Source organism: Anguilla rostrata, chromosome 3 (assembly GCF_018555375.3).
Source record: "Anguilla rostrata isolate EN2019 chromosome 3, ASM1855537v3, whole genome shotgun sequence".
NCBI classification, from domain to species: Eukaryota; Metazoa; Chordata; class Actinopteri; order Anguilliformes; family Anguillidae; genus Anguilla; species Anguilla rostrata.
This window is the reverse complement of record NC_057935.1, coordinates 12,976,873-12,989,963: the sequence shown is the minus strand read 5'-3', so window position 1 is coordinate 12,989,963 and position 13,091 is coordinate 12,976,873. Positions and strand designations below refer to the sequence as shown.

Genomic DNA, 13,091 nt, shown 5'->3' with positions numbered 1-13,091 from the left:
ACTAATACTGTAGGGACCCTGAAATACTTTTTTTGATTGATGATCATTGTGTCTCCCGGCCTATATGGTGTGTCTGTATGGGCCATTTAGTCAGATCTTCTCTTAACTGATGGGCACTTTCTTTTCTCAAGCGACTCATTATATAAAGCCTGAGAATTCACATACTACTTAAAGGCCTTAATTAATACTCGATGGAAGGGAGAAGTCTGGCAGTTATGGCCTCGCATTGATCAAGATTATATTGAGCCCCGTCTTTGGTATAACACCACGACCGGCGTTTCTTAAAAAAGTGCTTTAACATATTATGTTTTCCGCAAAGCGTACAAGCCAGCGACGGTAGGCCAGGCAATGTGGGAGGATGGAACGGCGATGGATTTCTGCGCACCCTGATTTCTCTTCCCACACGGCCATTGGGGCTGTCTGGGGTGTGACAAATGATTTCTATAGGTGCCTAACGAGGGGGGGGTGTGGGGGTGGCCCACGCAGCTTGTCAGCGTCAGATCGTCGGAAGTGCGTGACCCGGGTTTGCTGACTAACTGAATTTTTTTTTCTCTCTCTCTTAGAGCGAGCCTCAGTGGGAATTAAGTGCTGGCTTTCCCTGCGATTAGCAGGAAGCTGTTATTAATAGGAGCGTAACTTTAAAGTGTGAGCTCACGGGAGTGACCCGTCTCTATTGGGCATCCGGAGGCTGCTGCATCCGGGCGGGGCAAGCGCTTCCTGGCCCCTCTGTCTGCGTCACGCCTTCACTCTTCCTGACACTTTTCCTCTCTCCTCTGGAGCGACCGGGCCTGGAACGATGCGCTTGACTTGGTTCACGGCAGCCTCATCTCATTACTCCGGAGTTTTCTCTCCCTCCCTCCTCTGGGAATATCTCCATGGTCCCATGTCTCATCAGGCTTTTTGATATGTGTGTGTGCACATGTGTGTTTGTGTGTGTGTGTGTGTGTGTGTGCATGGTGTGTGGTGGTTGTGTGTGTGTGTGTGTTGTGTGTGGGTGTGTGTGTGTGTGTGTGTGTGTGTGTGTGTGTGTGTGTGTGGTGTGTGTGGTGTGTGTGTGTGTGTGTGTGTGTGAGTGTGTGTGTGTATGTGTGTTTGTGTGTGTGTATGGTGTGATGTGCTGTGTGTATGCGTGTGCGTGCGTGCATTTATGTACATATGCTTGTATGTGTGGATGAATGAGTGCCAGACCTGAGTCAACAGGACATGATTAACACGACATGACAGCAATAACATGATTAACACTGATGGTGAGAAATACAACACTGCGACACAGCTTTACTGATATAATATGGCTTGATTCAAGGCCCTGCACGTCAGAGTACAAATGCTGTGTTGAAATTCAGAGCTTAGACATGATCAGATACAAATGCAATGGAAATACAGGGAGCTTTGAGATCTGTGGGGGAGGACTCTGCAGCTTCACCAGTCATCAGTGTCTGTAATGGCTGTTGTGTTTCTGATCATTCTGCTATAGGATATGATGATGTGCACTATTCAAGATGTACTGTAAGATCTGATTAGTGGAACTGTGTGAAATTGTAAAACACAGTTCAAATTTTTGAAGTGTTTTTATAAGTTGTGCTTTTAAGTTGTAATGCTGTGCTCGCAGAGGAAGTGTCACGGGTTGCGAGGAAGAACACAAGCTGATCTGAAGTTTTTGCTCTTAAGTTTGTCACCTACTTCAAGCTATTTAACTCCCATTTAATTGTAGGCTGACAGAACAGCACACTGAGAAATGCAATTACAGTAAGAACCTGAACTAAAGATTCAAGGTCCCTGGATAAATATGTTGTCGTGCTATTAAGGGGTGACATAGCTTCTCAGGTAGACATTAAAATGCTCACACCTGTGCAGTGTAGCAAATTATCTTTGAAAAGTGTGTTGTACTATTTGTTGACAATACATTTGGTACCATTCAAATGTATAAACATAGACTCCAAAAAGAGATTTATAAAGTATATTTAATACTATATTGCCAAACTGGTTAGTGTCGCATTGAGTAGTGTTCTATTTTAAATTGAAATTACCTCAGTAGAGACGGGGTTACTGAGTTCTAACAGTCAGAAAGGGCACTGCAGGTTTCTGTACAAGATATAGATCTGATGAAGTGCAGTGAGCTCTGCAAAGTTTTTAAGAATATCAGTATTTCAGTAAAGACAGTTGTTTGCAGGGAGTTGTATATTGCTTTGTCCATTGCATTTGACAGATGGAATACATTAGAGTCAGATGCTGTCGCGTATTATGGGGGAGATGGAGAACGGATTCTTGCTTTTCAAAGTGCATACCAACCTGACTGTTTGGTTGGAAACAGCGGGGGACATTTTTGATTCGATTACTGAAGTACCCCTTGAAGCTCATTGAGAGCAGACTTCAGTTAAATATGCGTTTAAAATACTTAACCCCCAGAAAATTTGAAGTATCACTCCTGAAGATATCTGTAAAATGTTCAACAAAAAGTACTTACATTTGCTGGTGTCTATAGGGTTAAAGTACTTAGACCCAGGGCTGATGGGGAGGGCTTTTTGTAATCTCTGGAGCATTCAGCCATGCTACCTAAAGAGCACCATCACTGTATTTTCGCCAGTACACCTTACATGATTAATCAGGTGGTCAACAGCTGAGCGCTCTGAGGAGATTTAAACCATGGCAAATTTACAAACACATAGTCAACTGCCTGAATTCAGTCATCATTTGCCCTTAACCCACAACTCACAATTAAAAGCAACAAGGGTTCAATGTTTTCTTCAACAATCATGGTTTTGGTGAATTTAGAAATCTCCAAACTTGGAGCAAAAAAAAAAATGGCACTTGAATTTATTTGTCAGTTGTAGAGCAAATATTGATTTTGAGGCCAAAGAGTCAGAGCCCTAATCCCTGGTGTGGATACCCGAGCAGGGAGGCGTCTGTGTGATGTCAGGTTTTCTCCTCGCGTGCCGATGCGAGATGCCACGCGAGTGTGATCAGGCACAGGCCGTGCGGGCACAGCCTCTGCCCGCCTGGCAGTTTGACGCGTCAGCCCGCTGCACACCGAGTCTCGCTCTCGTCCCCGCAGCCTACACAAAGACCCCCCCTTCCCCCACTCCCTCTCCCTTCTCCCCCCCCCCCCCCCCCCCCCCCCCTTTAGCTCTGAGCCAGCCCTGCTTGCTGAATCTGAACAAAGCACCTGCCACCGGCCCTCCTGGCTCTGCAAACATTGTGTCAGGTGCCAGGCATCCACAGGCAAACAATTTGCACACCCAACTGCTCTATCCGCTCCTCGGAATTCGGTTTGGACGCAGCTGATTAGGTTCACCTGCGGCATGTCGTTTCACTCCAGATAATTCATTTGGTGAATAACAAATGGTTAATTTAAGCCTGTATATACATACTGTGTCTGCCCAGGATATTAACAAGTTTAGTTTAAAAACTTTGGGAGAAAAAGATTCTCTTTAAGAGCTTATCTCTGTATCGCTGAATTATGCACTAGGTTGGAAAAACAACTCAGAGTGAGTGAGTAGGGCATATAGGGTTATTCCCTAGCAGAAAAATTCTTAATATTTACTGTTATATTTCAGTGAATGTTGAGTGCGTGTTTTCTAAAGAATCATAATTCTCACTTACCATGGAATTAGCATTTAAGCTGCTTTTGGGTATGAAAGGTAAGCTAAATTTTAGCTTGAATAACTAAGACAGTATGCAAAATGTTTAGCTTGACAAACCAAACCTTTTGGTTTGGTTTGTCAGAATAATTCTGGTAAACAGCTGAAATATGGTAAATACATTTGGTTGGATGTAGTCGACCTCAGTTGCTCTCTTTTTATATCTTATGAGAAGGGAAACGACAGTTTGTGAGACTACTTTCCTGCAATCTGATTGGTTCTAACAAGCTTGAACATGTGCTCTCTCACACGTCAGCTTGGCTTAAATCACTGCCTCCAATAGGAGCTCCAGTGACACTGACTGTTGGTTTACCTGAGGTCATGAGCTGGACCTCATAGTGAGGCTATGTTGGATGTGCCAAGCCCACCGCAGGCGCAGCACACTTAATTGATTGAGAAAAGTTTGGGGGTTTGTTTTGCAAAACACTTCTCACATTTTAACTATTTCAAAGACTGACAACCCTCAGCAGAAACCTGTGAGGTCACTGGACTGCAACTGGGATCAGTTACTGTTGAATCTTGAAAGTGGCTGTACATTTGTGCGGTTCCTTTTTCCTGTCGTCCGTTTTCCTTTCTCGGGATGCAGATGTTGGCCGGTAACGCCGTCGCGCAGAATGGGATTGACAGGGCTGATGACTGCTCGTCAGCCTAAGTGTTCTCACCCAGTGGGACTTGCCTCAGCCATTATGAGCATAAAACTTACGGAGACAAAGTCATTCACAAAATCCGAAGGAAGCATCCTGGCGTTCTCGCTCGCTCACACCGACTCTCTCAGACAGGAGCTAGGAAATATTTAAGTTTCCCGTGTCTCTTGAGGCCGCGTTCTCTGCGCTGTGATTTGGTTTTTTTTTGAACGTTGACAAAAGCCGTCGTTAATTAACAGAGAGCAAACAAGAGAAGCCTCGTCTTGTTTTCCCCGCTTTTCAGAAAGAGCCGCGTCAGGAAGGCTCCAGACTGCCATTAGCTGGAGGGTATTAAAAAAGGTGCGCATTGACTCGATGTGTTTGTAATTACTTGTATTTATTGTGCCGTGTCGAAGTGTTTACACGTGTAATATGACAGGCGCGTGTTTGTGGGGCCAGTGCAAACGTAGCGCGTTCTCCGCAGCCTCAAGGCCATCTTGTCATAAAATGAGACTGTGAAGCGCAAGTCTGCTCCTGCAGGGTCCGGTCTGGAGGAAGCAGCTTAATTTACACCTGAAATCAAATCAGAGCTCTTTCTTACATTTTTTTTTCCCCCATATAAATGCCCTCTGGCCACTTTTCGGAAATCCGATTAGTATTTTGATCCGATGTGTGAATTGGAAAAAATACATAAGTTAGTGGGCAGATGGAAAAATTGCCTCTATATTCATCAGTGATCGTTCTCTGCAGGAAGGAACTGTGGGTGTAGCAAATGCAGACTTCATTCGTGAGGTCTCCTACCCAATCTCAACTTCTGTCAGGCCACCTGCCACCACCCCCCACCCCCTCAACAAGCTCTGTACTTTTACATTGCTCGCATTGACTCCTGCTTGTCCACATTAATGAAAACCTTCCATAGAAAATAGGGGTGTGGGGGAAGGGGGAGGGGGGCGTTGTAAGGAATCGTTTTGTAGTCCAATCCAGCTGTCAGTCAACCAACTGTCAAATTATTTATGTGGTTACCCTCACAATTGGATTATCCATACAATTGATGCAATGAATAAAGTACACTTGTATCGCCTGTGTATTGCCAGTCTTCTCACAACAGAACAGCTGGATGCGTTCAGTAAGAGAGAGCGCGTGTTGTAGCGTGTCTGCTCCTGACACTGAGAGACAAACTGAGAGTCAAACAGTAAAAAATTTTTTTTTTTCTGATTTCCATTTTTCAGTTAAGTCACAGTAAATACTAAAAAAAAACATTTTTTAAAAACCCCATTGTCTTGTGAAAACGCAGCACCTTGGTTTTTTTCATCCGTGAAGGAAGAATAAAATGAGAGGGCGCCCTTCCTCTCTGGCTCCGCACTTCATTAAGCGGGGGTGGGGGGGTGACTTTCAGCGATGGAGAAATCTGGTTACTTGGCGACCCCGACACATCCAACAAATGGAGCAGAAGCTTTATTTAGGATTCCAGTGCCCAGTAAATCCACCGGCCGGGCGAGAAGGGAACCAGGCTGTGCGTAGCTGGGATGATTGTGCTGGTGAAAACCAAAGAACTCTCAGTCACCGGAAGCCATTAATTAAAGACCATCCCCGTGCCCCAAACCCCCCCCCCCCCCCCCCGCCCCACACACACACACACACACAACCCCCCACACATGATTTGTTCACCTTCATTGTAATAGCACCCCGAACAATTAATTATGCCCATTCATAATTACTGGGATAACTGAAAATAATGCTGCAGAAGGAGGGGGTGAGAAGATGATAATTTGCAGCCAGCATCTGTGAGCTAAACCGAAGCTTTTGTGGGTCAGCGGTGGTCAAGCTTTTCCTTGATTCGTTTATTTGCTTTTGTTCTTTTTCAATCTGCCTTGTGTGATCACTCGCATCTCTTGAAACAGAGTCTGTTTCTCTCTGTTTCATTTTTGATTGCTTTCCCCCCAAAACCTCACAAGTATTAATATGAAAGATGAGAGAAGCCTGTAGCCACATAGCGAGTTGTGAATTTCACAGTGATGAGTGTTCAGATCTTTGTGTGAGATTAGTGCGTGCACCTGTAACATAATGAATAGATTTTTAAGCCCTCAGGTAATCTTGTGCTGTGTTTGGGCAAGTCCATTTTATCTATTGTTATTCAAGGCATCAGTAACGGTTTTTAATCAACCATGGTTTTCAACAGTCATTACCAGTTCAATATTTCACTTTGTCATGCATACATTTTACAGTCTGTTATTCTGTGCCATTATGTGTAATTCCTGCTTGCGTGGTCTGTCTCAGAATGTGAGGCTTTGCCAAAGAAAGCATATTGTATATCCTAGTATTGTGGTTAAGGATTGCAGGTTCAATTCTCCAGTGGGGTATTGCTGTAGTACCCTTGCGCAAGGTAGTCAAACCAATCTGATTCTGTAGCTATACCAACTACAGTATATAAATGTAAGCTATGTACATTTCTCTCGGTAAGAATGACAGCTCTGCATATAAATCGTTAGTTAGCATTTCTAACCATCTCTTGAGTCCTATAACTCATGTAAATGTTTCTCCCCATTTGACCGAGTGTGCCAGAGGGGGAGGGGGGGGTAGCCACCTGATTACTTTAATTCCCTTGCAAAGGTACAGGAGATGTATTAAAGGCTGGGAAAGATGTATTTAATGCCAGGGGAATCACGGGAGGGTGTGGGCAGGGGCCGGGGGCAATAACTCCTCATAGCTTCTGACTTTCCTGTGATTGACCAAGAATGGCTCTCTTGTCCAATCAATAAGTACGATGCGACACGTGTGATACGGGTATCAATCTGTGCGAGTCAGCGGGGCCCTGGGCTGGGGGAGTAACAGAAGAGCCTGGGTTTTAATGTGCTCTGGCGGCCAGAGCTTCAGTGAAGAGCGACCGCCCGTCCGTCCCGTCTCAGCTACGTGTCCGACTCCGCCTCGATGCTAATTGTTATGTGTGGCTCAAAGAACGCTGGCTAGCGGCACAGCGCGAGCGTTAATCAGATCTGTCTCCGCAGCCAATGGCGTTCATGGACTGTCGAGCGGGAGTCACAGGGGGAATTTTTAAGCGACTTCGTCCCCTGGATGGAACAAGCGTTCCGCCCACTGAAACCCAGCGCATCAGAGGCTTGACATTTTAATTGGCCGTGAAATATTAGACATGCAGCAACCGACCGTTCAATGCCGTAGCAAGGATCTGGGTGTGTGCAAAGTTGACTGATTTCTCTGGGGAACGTTCCAAGGGCTTTCTGTGTGAACTTCTACGTCTGCTATGACAGTACGTCACCTGTCAGAATGATTTCAACCAAACAAGGACAGGATGCATATGAACAGATGTGTATGTGAACCAAAAGCACTTCAGGAGGAATATGGCAAGCGTAGAGTCAGGATAACGTATGCTAATGTACGTTTGTAGTAAATAAAGAAACTCCATAGAAAAAAACTGCGACTTTGTTTTACATCCCAAGTCAGTTTTAAAAATCGCATCACTCTGAAGCTGCAGTGCTTTATACTCACTGGAATCCTATCTGTGCAAGAGAAAGTGTCTTGAAAACCCCTACTGGAGGTCTTCCCAGAGGCAGGAGAATTAAAGAGGTTCCTGTGAGCCTCGGGAGTCGGAAGATGTTTTTTCCCCCAGGAAATCACCAAATAATTCCGAACCAGAAATGGCCAAACATAACTCAGCTGAGCCTGGGGAGACAAATCGGCTGGTGAATAAGCAAAAAGCCAACTTGAATAGCAAAGCCATAGATTTACAGTTTTTGGCTTTTTCAATTACTGAGTGCTGAGCTGGTGGAACCACTTCTAATTGAAGGGGCACCATCTGAGAAGCATAAACCATCTTGTGCCCATGAGGGTGGCATGCCTAATCTACCAGCACCCTCTTCTCTGTAGTGCTGAATCTGCATCTGTTAATTTACTTTCCCAGGTTGAGAGAGGGAATAGGCAGGCATGCATGGTGAGGTATGATCTCGCTTTGTTTTGATTTTTTTATTCATTTTATTACAGGATTTGGCCCACGGTGCTTCCGTTATTGCCATTTATTTTATCCCTGATGAATTCATTTGTGTGCAGTAAGTGTAATCCGGATGTGCTTAACTCTGGGAGAGGGGGTGTCAGTTGGTGTCCCTAAGGGTGGGGTGGGGTGGGGTCTGTCGCCTTGCCTGCCACTGATTAATATGGGACTTTGAGGGTCTGAACCAGCTCTTGTTCCAGCACTGTCACTGTGCTGGGTTAGAGCACAGCCCTAACTGCGCTGGGTTGGGGCACAGCCCTCACTGTGCTGGGTTAGAGCACAGCCCTCACTGTGCTGGGTTGGGGCACAGCCCTCACTGTGCTGGGTTGGAGTACAGCCCTCACTGTGCTGGGTTTGAGCATAGCCCTCATTATGCTGGGTTTGAACACAGCCCTCACTGTGCTGGGTTGGGGCAGAACACTCACTGTGCTGGGTTGGAGCACAGCCCTAACTGCACTGGGTTAGAGCACAGCTCTCATTGCACTGGGATAGAGCACAGGCCTCACTGTGCTGGGTTAGAGCACAGCCCTCACTGTGCTGGGTTTGAACACAGCCCTCACTGTGCTGGGTTAGAGCACAGCCCCCACTATACTAAGTTTGAGCACCGCCATGGATTTAACTCTTGCTCCATCAGACCCGGCTTGCTGCTCTGGCGACCTTTTGGCAGCGTGGATGACCTTTGAAAAGGGGGAAGTGTGGCCTGCTGTTTCTACTGTTCCTTCCCTGGACAGATGTGACTCCTTTAAGCCCCCTTAGGCAGTGCTGGGGGGGTTGGGGTTGATAAGCGGATTTGCACTGAGATTACTACCTCCACACCACACACATACCCCCCCAAGGTCAGAGAGCCTTTGTGAAACGATGAGCTGGCCAGATGTTCCTGACTGTGGACCAGAGGTGTCTCCCCAGGAGGGGAGTAAGAGAGGTAACAGGGGCTTGGCCTCCTCCATCTGTGCCCCCGATGCGCTAGCTTTACTCCACTCAGGGGCCATGTAGCAGTCACCACACCCACTGGGGGGCTGGGGGGGGGGGGTGGACTGACCATTAGACTGGCCACAGCGACCTACACCTGGGTCAAATCTGTGTTTGCAACGCTTTAAGTCTTTAGATGCTGACACAGTTACCAAACCGCTCCTGCAGATCCCCTGGGAGTCTTCGACAAACCATACCGCTAACCAAAGTAATATCATCTGAAAAAAAGATTTCTGAATTTAGGTGACCATATATAATGCTCTTTTAAAACTGTTGGTAAATTGTGTCAAAGGGTTTCAGGTGATTATTGACCCGGGTTCAGCCGCTGATGTCAGAAGAAGAAGCGGGGTTTTTCCTGAGTGGAGACGTGAATGGCATGCACACGAACGCTCCCTCCTGCGTGAGCAAATCTCTATGTGAGACGCGAGGCGCTTTGACAGCAATCAGACGCTGGAGTGCTGGTTAGCTTCTGACCCCGCCCCCTCCCCCACTTGTTATCACGCTGCTGCAGTAACCGCCAGAGCCGGAGTCTCAGAGCCTCGGTCACTCCCCCTGTCCGCCTGTCAGATGGGAGTACAGGCAATTTTCTTCTGCGCAAATATTTTTGCGGGTGACTCCTCGCCCTCGCCCCCACCCCTCGGCTTCCAGCGCACCTTTACGCGCTGCTCGTATTCTGCCCTTCTGATTGGTGTTCTTTCATGCGGACTTTCACTGGCTTTCTGTCAAAGGTCGCTGCAGTGACTCACTCCTGTAATCAGGATTGCAGATGTTTGCGCGTGCATTTGTTTGTGTGTCGGCGGGTGGCAGGGGGGTGGGGTTGACGAGCGACCAGATGAAGAACAAATAACCTTATTGGCTGCAACCTCTGACTCACCTGCTAATCATCAGCCTTGTTGCATTAGTCACACAAACACCCTTTCTCATTTGCAGAGGGGAGGTGTCCATACGAGTCTGAAAAATGGCTTGCCCTGCTATTTCGATGTCTGACGATGGCTGAGCTCTCCAGCGCCCCCCCCCCCCCCCCCCCCCATGCCGCTGAAAATAACAAGCGGAGACGAGCACAGCCGTAAATCCCGCCCCCGGGCAATCAGGGCGAATTAAACCGTGCAGGCTTAGATCCCAGAGAAGGTGGCTTTGGTCTGCTCCCATTAGGTCCTGCAGAAGTGTGGCCCTTAGCTTGTACAGCGGGACCTTTATTGAATGTTTTGCAGAGACACAGGAAGCTGTTTGGCACCTCTTCCCTTTCCCCTTGGACAAATACTTCCTTTTTTTCTTTGTGGCAATGATATTACAGTTGTATCTGCTTTGATAGGGGTATTAGTATTATAGTTCCTTTATTGTTGTCAAATTAGTGTTGTATTTCCTCTATGATAGCGTTGGTGATTAATAATGCATACAATTCATTGTCCCGTGACTTTTTTTTTTCCGATGCCCTTTACAGTTACAGTGAATGACATCACCAGGAAGCGAGGGAGATGTGTGCGATAGCTGAGTTATGTTCCCGCTTTAATTTACGAGGGCATGCGGAACACTGTCTCGTCGCCTTGCCTCCAAATTAAAGGCTGGCGGGAAATGTCAATTTGTAAAATGCTCATTAATATTGATGCTCATGAGTGAAAACTGAAGGCACAGTATCCCTGTAAACACGGTTTTTGTTGGCTAGACATGATTCATTTCCCCAAATTTTCAACAAAAAACCTAACCTCAGAGATTTGCAGCGTATATTAAAGACACAGGCAGGTATCTTTCTATCTCTCCTTTTTTGAAATTAGGCAATCAGTGACACTTTTTATAAATGGCTTGCTTTTCATGGTAGTTAAGTCAAGGCCCATTCCAGTTCACACACCAATGGTGGTTGAGCCTGATTTTTTTTTATCAGAGATTGCATTACTAGCATTAATATGCATGTGGTTGGTACTGAAGCTGTACTGCAGTCTTGTTTTGGTGGGGGGGTGGGAAGGAGGCAGTTTGGTCGTTGTAAAGATAATCTACCTTGTTAAAGGTTTATGAGACAAAGCCTATGTTTTACACAGTGGCAATAACAGTGACCATTTAACTATGAATAAAGAAGAGAAATACAATCATAACCTTAATGGTTTTAAGCTATTTTATCATCCTATATCAAACTATATATATATATTGCGCAGTTGAACCCCTGGAGGTGCTTTTCAGCCTTGTTAAAACACAGAGGTGGTTTTGATTCCGGACGCTCAACCTCTGATCAAGCTTCTGGAAAGTTTTCCTGGCAAAGGCGCGCTGTAATCTGATTGGCGGCAGCCGATTTCCTGTTATGGATCTGATTGGCTGGGGCACTTTCTGACCATCTCTTATCCTGACTTGTACTCTCTCTATCTACTCTATGTCTGTTCATCTTGATCTTCCTCCTCAACTCGCATCAGTGAATGATATTATCCTTATGCTTTGCTAATATGGAGGTTCAGAAGATGGTTAAAATCTGCTATGCACAGATGTGCAATACTCGTTTCATCCAGTGTTGTTGCCTTAAAACTGTTGCTTCACACTGAGACGTCTCGCCTGCCCACAGACAGATTTAGGGGAAAGTTAAATTTATTGAATTTGGCCTAAATTACGCAGTTTGTTAGCAAGTTGCTATCCAGCAAACCAAGTGTTCTAATGGCAGACTCATTAATTTTGTTTCAGTGAGCTGCTTTAATAGAACAAGCCTCGAGACAACAGTAAAAGCCTCTCCTGCACTCACAGTCTCTCACACAGAATTATTGGCCTCTCCCCGATAAGTCACCTAGTTTTTTTCATTCCTCTCATGGTGAGGGAGCAATTCTTCCATCCATCAGTCGAAGTGGGGAGGGGGGTGATTGGGGGTGGTTTGTGGCCACCCAGGTAGCCAATCTAGCATGTACGTATTGGTTTTTTTAATTTGTCTTTTCTTTGCGGAATGTAGAGGGATCCTCCCCAGTGTCTCATAAGCCTTTCCTGACAGTGCCACGCACTCCCTCCCCCCTCCCCCCATCATCCCCCCCCCCATTTCACACACTCTAGAGCCTTGTCTGACAGACAGAGAATATCTGGCCTCTCACATGCCAAGGAGACAGACGGGAAACTTTCTAATAGCGCTGCTCTGGACCTGAGCCGTATGCCTTGCCGATGTGTCTGGGGATAGTTTGACAGAACACTCAAGCTCTTCTTTATCCATTTCCTACCCAAGTCTAAACATACTCCTGTCAAAGGGAAGATAAAAAGGGCTTTCCCTTTTTTGTGATAGGTAACAAGGACAAACGGAAAAGGCATTGTTATGAAATTAATAAGGGTCTGTTATCATCACCATGGCTTATCTACATTGTAGGCACCTTTTATTAAACTAAAAGAAATGCAAACCAGTGAACAGTTTTAGTTTCTTTTCATTTCGAGCCCTAGCATAGCTCCATCTACTGCACTACCTCAATGGGCATCTTATTCCTTATTCAGTTTTACCTCTGCTCTGATACACCACCCCTCCCCCCCCCACCCACCTTCGATATAGAATAGTATACTCCACTGGTACAGCCTCTATCTACAATTGTAACATTCCCTCTCTCTACTGATAAAGCCAACCTCTACAGCAGTTAATCCTCATCAATAGTGATAAATCCCCCAGTGGAGGATTTACGTCCCTGAGGACCACAGTTTCCCCACCCTGCATCCAGTCTCCCGCTGAATCCCGCCACCCCAAGCCGCCTTGCCCCTCGCTGAACCCGCTCAGACCCACGGAATTCATCGCACAAGGCCGAGATTGTTCTAGGGAGACTCATGACTCATGAGTCAAAAGCGGAGTGCTAGTCCCACTGTGCAGCTCGGTGGTTTCCCGTGCTGATATGAGAGAGGTTTTTGGTTCCTGTCGTT

At 46.2% G+C, this 13,091-nt stretch overlaps 1 protein-coding gene across 2 annotated transcripts in view; it reads left to right on the top strand.

The window, feature by feature from the left end:
- The window catches only part of LOC135250230 (5-hydroxytryptamine receptor 2C-like), a 63,990-nt gene that overhangs the window by 37,147 nt on the left and 13,752 nt on the right, over positions 1-13,091 (top strand). The gene's annotated exons all lie outside the window — the stretch shown is intronic.